Here is a 7,505-nt window from a genome sequence, read left to right as displayed (position 1 = left end):
AATTACAACTCTCAAAATTAATGGCAGTAGGGACCAACAGCACTGTGGATTAAAAATGAGAAAGAATTGCAATTAAGAGTCTGGAACTGAAGTGTGTATTGTTTAATAACATAAATACATTTGCAAGCATCTCATCATATGGCAGAGAGATGCTGACAAATGTGCTGAGCAAATATTTTTTGTGAAATTTAAGATTGGGACCTACATGGTCAGTCATCAGACTGTCACTGTTTCCAACAAACAGCAAGATTTTCTGTTTAACATCAAACATAATTTAATGGCCACCAGACAGTATTAGGAAAAGAAAAAAAAAGTGTCACAACTTGCTGCACCACAGTTGTATTGAGCTTACTTAGGTATGCAAGGCACTGTCTGAGACAATTTTTAACTTCCTGACTGCTTGCGAAAACACAGTCATTTACATTCCTCAAATGAAAATACTTCTATTTGATGAATATCAATAGGCTTCAGATAACCCACTGAGTGCATGAGGTCAGAAGCAGATTGACAATATTAAATGCATTCCAGTACGTTTTATAAGACTGGATCATTCAGCACGACCTGCAAACCCAATGCCTCTGAGGTGAAACTGGTCATCATTCTTCATGATGCATCAAGCATACAAGATGGGCTCCAATCCACTTTTGTCTGAATTCAATAGTGTTGCTTATGAGCTGCTCATGACACTTGAAAAACTGTCATTGAACAACAAGGTCTTTTATTAATTGTGCAGAGCGTTTTCTTTTAGATTTGAATGTGGCAAATATTGACTTTTATGCAAATATTGGAGTAAAAGCTCACCTTGCCGCCTTAAAAGGCCCAAAATTATTTTAAATCAAACTGTTTTAAAATTAAAATTAAATTTCATTGTTTTCATCTGTGTCTGACACTAAATTAGGTAAGCACTATGGCGTGATTCCGTATCAATTCAGTGCAGCACTCAACCTGAACCTCTCAGATTTCTTTCACATTTGGTGCATTCAATGATCCAAATAAGAGACAGAAAACTACCAATGTGCAGAGATATATGAGAGTTGTGAACGAAGTTACAGGTATCTGTCCCAACATAAATGGCTGTAATTCTGGTTCTAGTCCAGATATAGCAATGAAACTTGTATCACTGAAAAGCTAATGAGCAGAGCTTTATGTTGATAAGCAATATGGCGGGTTTCTAAGAATTGCCACATTCAAGGTTAATTGACCTTAACCTTTAACCTTGACTATCTTAAAATATCCCACCTTCAGTTTTTTTTTAATATGTTGTATTGCCCTAATAAACTAATATAAACATCGTAAATATCAAGAGCGCGCACCAAAGGCATTACTAACAAAATGTAGTAAGAAACTGGATATCCAAATTTTTTCCCGAACAGCACATAACAGCTGTCACTATTGTTGTTGTTGTGGTGGTCTTCAGTCCTGAGACTGGTTTGATGCAGCTCTCCATGCTACTCTATCCTGTGCAAGCTTTTTAATCTCCCAGTACCTACTGCAACCTACATCCTTCTGAATCTGCTTAGTGTATTCATCTCTTGGTCTCCCTCTACAATTTTTACCCTCCACGCTGCCCTCCAATACTAAATTGGTGATCCCTTGATGCCTCAGAACATGTCCTACCAACCGATCCCGTCTTCTGGTCAAGTTGTGCCACAAACTTCTCTTCTCCCCAATCCTATTCAACACTTCCTCATTAGTTATGTGATCTACCCATCTAATCTTCAGCATTCTTCTGTAGCACCACATTATTATTCTGACAAATTGGTGAAAATTTTTTGTTGTGAACAGCCAGTCATAGAGACTTTTATTTCAACCAATGACCATTAGCTTTTTTGACGTGTATGGCTTGTTTACACAAACTGCAGCATGTATATGCTGTGAAATAGTACATAGTAAGAGTTTGTATACAGTGGATTTCAAGTCAAAAGTGTATTGTTACAGTCCATTTAAAGCAGGAGGTCAAGCAAGAGTACAGAATAATTTGAGGAATGTTCAGGAGTGTATGGTAAACAAGCGTACTAATATATTACAAGCGTACTAATATATTGCAAGGTGGAAAAATTAGCAGCAAATGTAGAAAACAAATATCACAAAATCCATTAAACCCTGCAGGTGTTGGCTCAGCTGTGCTTGGTACTTCCAGAGATGATGTTGAGTGAAGGTGAAATAGCATCAAATCTGGCACTGGATTCTTTAAATACTAGTTTTCAGATTTTAAGTGAATCTCCTGTGGACCGAGTGAGGTGGCGCAGTGGTTATCACACTGGACTCACATTTGGGATAAAGACAGTTCAAACCCGAGCCCAGCCATCCTGATTTAGGTTTTCCGCTGTTTCCCTAAATAGCTTCAGGCAAGTGCCGGGATGGTTCCTTTGAAAGGGCACAGCCGACTTCCTTTCCTAATCCGATGGAACAATGACCTCGCTGTTTGCTCCCATCCCCCAAATCAACCAACCAGTCTCCTATGGAAAAAAAGACACATCAGTGTGAAAAAAGTATCTAAAGCAAAAACTGGAAAAGGTTGCTTCAGTGTTGGAGTTTGCTTACGTGGCACAAATGGTAAAAGAAAAGTGTGAAAACACTGGAAGAAGAGAAATCGTAGCTCAGCTGAAAGATAAGTTTCACAATACATAATGTATGTGTGACAAAATATAAATTTTGACAGCACGTCCAAAGAAACCATAAAAGAATTTTCCGTTTCAGATTACTTGTACAAAGAGCAAAACAGAAGCAGAACATGCTATATTAAGTGACACCAAATTGCAAGACAAGACATTGTGAGAACACTGTTCCACACGTACATGATTTTTTACTGTGATCATAATGAGTTGTGTGATGCTGGGAAGAAAAGGCCGTGTTTCTTTGGAAGGAAAATAGGAGTGAGGTGCATAAGCAGAAGCAGCTAGAGTTACGCAATCGTAAGGTACTGTATGCGTATTTCAAAGGTACACACCCAGATGTAAATATTGGCTACTCAAAATGTGAGTTACGGCCAAATCACTTGTTCATGCTTATGCCAGTGTGGCCTGTGCCTAGTGATGGTTTCTTCAGCTACAAGATGCAATCAAATTGCACAGAGCTAGTGCTGATTGACTGTCACCACAAAAGACTGCTTTTGGAATTGAAATTAGCTGCAGGACAGTGCAAATCCAGTCCCAACTACCAAAATTTATGTGCCCGAGTTGTTCATGTTAGGAGTAATCGCAGCAATCTATGTGCAATGGAAGAGCCTTACCCCCGGAGAAACCACCTTCATGATCACAGTCATGCTGCTTGTGTGTGTGTCCTATCACCAGAATTCTAAGTTAATAGTTGAAGGGCACACATTGATAATTAAGCATTAAGAACACACATTACCATCATGAAAGCACTGTGTAGTATTCATTACATGCAGTCCTGTACTTCCAACATGTTTCACAGATGCATGTCACTATTGTGCAAATTTGACAAGACTGACTGATTATCTGTTTGGTGTGAACTGCACTGACAAATTACATACATGTGCTTGTTAACTACAAGCAAGGTAGTTCTAGAGACTAAAACAAAATCAGCAGATGATTTCATCAAGTTTACAACAGTTTCTACCACACACATACTGCCCAGCTGCAGTCCCAGACCTTTAAAATCACTAATGAAGAACTCAAAGTAAATGAGTATCTTGTTGTTTGTGATTTTGTACGGAATTACTCCTTCACCATTCAGGATGAGGTACAAGGAATTCACAAGTTACAATTCATTCATTTGTAGCTTACTACTGAGAAGCAAATACTAACGAGATACAACATGTCATATCTGACTGCCTTCAGTATGCTAAAGTGTGTGTATATTCTTTCCAGCACAATTTCATAAATTTCTTAAAATGTCTTTTCCCCAACTGCAAAGCACATTTACTGCCTTTCAGATGGATGTGCTGCCCATTACAAAGGAAGAAAAAAAATCATTAATCTGTCCTACCATCATGAAGATTTTGAATGGTTTCTTTTTTCCCCCTACAGCACATAGTAAAGGACTTTGTGATGAGCTTGCAGGGGCTGTAAAGAGATTAGCCACAGTTGCTAGTTTCAGTGGTGCAAATAAAATATTCTTCAAACGCATTTGACTACACCAGTATCCCATCATGATTAAGACACTGGCAAGCTGAAGCAACATTTCAAGAATACAAGTAAGGTTCACACCCATAAACTTAATTGTATAATGCCAATAGCGAACGTATAGTAAAACCAAAGACATATTCTGCTTCCACAGTGAGCAGAGAAGAGTCAGTGATTGCTATGTAGAAATAAATAATGTTGACAGACATTGTGGATTTGTTGTCTATGTGTATGACTGTCATTGGTGAGTTGCATCTGTTTTACAAACTTATGAAGGAACAGATTAAGTACAGGCCAGCATCTTGCATCCACATGGACTATCTGCATCATTTGTGTATCCTGCCGTACCAGACACTTGACTAGATCTGGTGACCCCAACTGGAAAGATATACTGTCTCCATCCATCAGATCTGGTGAACATCAATAATTTAATTGGAGACTTGTGAAATGATTGTAAGGACTTTTTATTGTCTTTTCATTGAAGCTACACTGTAAATGGTTCATGATACCACTACAATAATATAAACCATATTTTTGTTCAACATTACTTATGAAATGTATTTTTTAATCGTATTTATCTGCTACCATCTGCATTTTGATAGCATAATGATGCTGACAAAATAAATTTTTGGTCATGATGCCTTTGTGAAAAATGTGAAAATTGTTTTATTCACCTTATGATGTACAGACACCCCCCCCATGAGCCATGGACCTTGCTGTTGGTGGGGAGGCTTGTGTGCCTCAGCGGTACAGATGGCCGTACTGAAGGTGCAACCACAACAGAAGGGTATCTGTTGAGAGGCCAGACAAACATGTGGTTCCTTAAGAGGGACAGCAGCCTTTTTAGTAGTTGCAAGGGCAACAGTGTGGATGATTGACTGATCTGGCCTTGTAACACTAACCAAAACGGCCCTCCTGTGCTGGTACTGCGAACGGCTGAAAGCAAGGGGAAACTACAGCCGTAACTTTTCCCGAGGGCATGCAGCTTTACTGTATGGTTAAATGATGGCGTCCTCTTGGGTAAAATATTCCAGAGGTAAAATAGTCCCCCATTCAGATCTCCGAGCGGGGACTACTCAAGAGGACATCGTTATCAGGAGAAAGAAAACTGGCATTCTACGGATCGGAGCATTGAATGTCAGATCCGTTAATTGCGCAGGAAGGTTAGAAAATTTAAAAAGGGAAATGTATAGGTTAAAGTTAGATATAGTGTGAATTAGTGAAGTTCACTGGCAGGAGGAACAAGCCTTTTGGTCAGGTGAATCTAGGGTTATAAATACAAAATCAAATAGGGGTAATGCAGAAGTAGGTTTAATAATGAATTAAAAAATAGGAGTGCGGGTTAGCTACTACAAACAGCATAGTGAACGCATTATTGTGGCCAAGATAGACACGAAGCCTACACCTACTACAGTAGTACAAGTTTATATGCCAACTAGCTCTGCAGATGATGAAGAAATTGATGAAATGTATGATGAGATAAAAGAAATTATTCAGGTAGTGAAGGGAGACAAAAATTTAATAGTCATGGGTGACTGGAATTCGAGATTAGGGAAAGTGAGAGAAGGAAAAATAGTAGGTGAATATGGATTGGGGGTAAGAAATGAAAGAGGAAGCCATCTGGTAGAATTTTGAACAGAGCATAACTTAATCATAGCTAACACTTGGTTCAAGAATCATACATGGAAGAATCCTGGAGATACTAGAAGGTGTCAGATAGATTATATAATGGTAAGACAGAGATTTAGGAACCAGGTTTTAAATTTCAAGACATTTCCAGGTGCAGATGTGGACTCTGACCACAATCTATTGGTTATGAGCTGTAGATTAAAACTGAAGAAACTGCAAAAAGGTTGGAATTTAAGGATATGGGACCTCGACAAACTGACTAAACCAGAGGTCGTACAGAGTTTCAGGGAGAGCATAAGAGAACAATTGACAGGAATGGGGGAAGGAAATACAGTAGAAGAAGAATGGGTAGCTCTGAGGGATGAAGTAGTGAAGGCAGCAGAGGATCAAATAGGTAAAAAGACAAGAGCTAGTAGAAATCCTTGGGTAACAGAAGAAATATTGAATTTAATTGATGAAAGGAGAAAATATAAAAATGCAGTAAATGAAGCAGGCAAAAAGGAATACAAACATCTCAAAAATGAGATCGACAGGAAGTGAAAAATAGCTAAGCAGGGATGGCTAGAGGACAAATGTAAGGATGTAGAGGCTTATCTCACTAGGGGTAAGATAGATACTGCCTACAGGAAAATTAAAGAGACCTTTGGAGGAAAGAGAACCACTTGTATGAATATCAAGAGCTCAGATGTAAACCCAGTTCTAAGCAAAGAAGGGAAAGCAGAAAGGTGGAAGGGGTATATAGAGGGTCTATGCAAGGGTGATGTACTTGAGGACAATATTATGAAAATGGAAGAGGATGTAGATGAAGATGAAATGGGAGATACGATACTGCATGAAGAGTTTGACAGAGCACTAAAAGACCTGAGTCGAAACAAGGCCCCGGGAGTTGGCAACATTCCATTAGAACTACTGACGGCGTACGGAGAGCCAGTCCTGACAAAACTCTATGGTGAGCAAGATGTATGAGACAGGCGAAATACCCTCAGACTTCAAGAAGAATATAATAATTCCAATCCCAAAGAAAGCAGGTGTGGACAGATGTGAAAACTACCAAACTATCAGTTTAATAAGTCACGGATGCAAAATACTAACACGAATTCTTTACAGACGAATGGAAAAACTGGTAGAAGCTGACCTCGGGAAGATCAGTTTGGATTCCGTAGAAATATTGGAACACGTGGGGCAATACTGACACTACGACTTATCTTAGAAGCTAGATTAACGAAAGGCAAACCTACGTTTCTAGCATTTGTAGACGTACTTTTGACAATGTTGACTGGAATAATCTATTTCAAATTCTAAAGGCGGCAGGGGTAAAATACAACGAGAGAAAGGCTATTTACAATTTGTACAGAAACCAGATGGCAGTTATTAGAGTCGAGGGACATGAAAGGGAAGCAGTGGTTGGTAAGGGAGTGAGACAGGATTGTAGCCTCTCCCTGATGTTATTCAATCTGTATATTGAGCAAGCAGTAAAGGAAACAGTAGAAAAATTCGGAGTAGGTATTAAAATTCATGGAGAAAAAATAAAAACTTCGAGGTTCACCAATGACATTGTAATTCTGTCAGAGACAGCAAAGGACTTGGAAGAGCAGTTGAACAGAATGGACAGTGTCTTGAAAGGAGGATATAAGAATAACATCAACAAAGCAAAACGAGGATAATGGAATGTAGTCGAATTAAATTGGGTGATGCTGAGGGAATTAGATTACGGAATGAGACACTTAAAGTAGCAGAGGCAAAGGAGTTTTGCTATTTGGGGAGCAAAATAACTGATGATGGTCGAAA

The 7,505-nt window shown here is 38.9% G+C and overlaps 1 pseudogene; it reads right to left on the bottom strand.

The window, feature by feature from the left end:
- Window positions 1-3,130: 3,130 nt before the first annotated feature.
- Window positions 3,131-3,280, bottom strand: LOC124617178 (annotated as a pseudogene).
- Between the last annotated feature and the right edge of the window lie 4,225 nt (window positions 3,281-7,505).

This window comes from Schistocerca americana, chromosome 5, assembly GCF_021461395.2.
Source record: "Schistocerca americana isolate TAMUIC-IGC-003095 chromosome 5, iqSchAmer2.1, whole genome shotgun sequence".
Taxonomy (NCBI): Eukaryota; Metazoa; Arthropoda; class Insecta; order Orthoptera; family Acrididae; genus Schistocerca; species Schistocerca americana.
The sequence above is the reverse complement of the archived record's forward strand: the minus strand, read 5'-3'. Positions and strand labels throughout refer to the sequence as shown.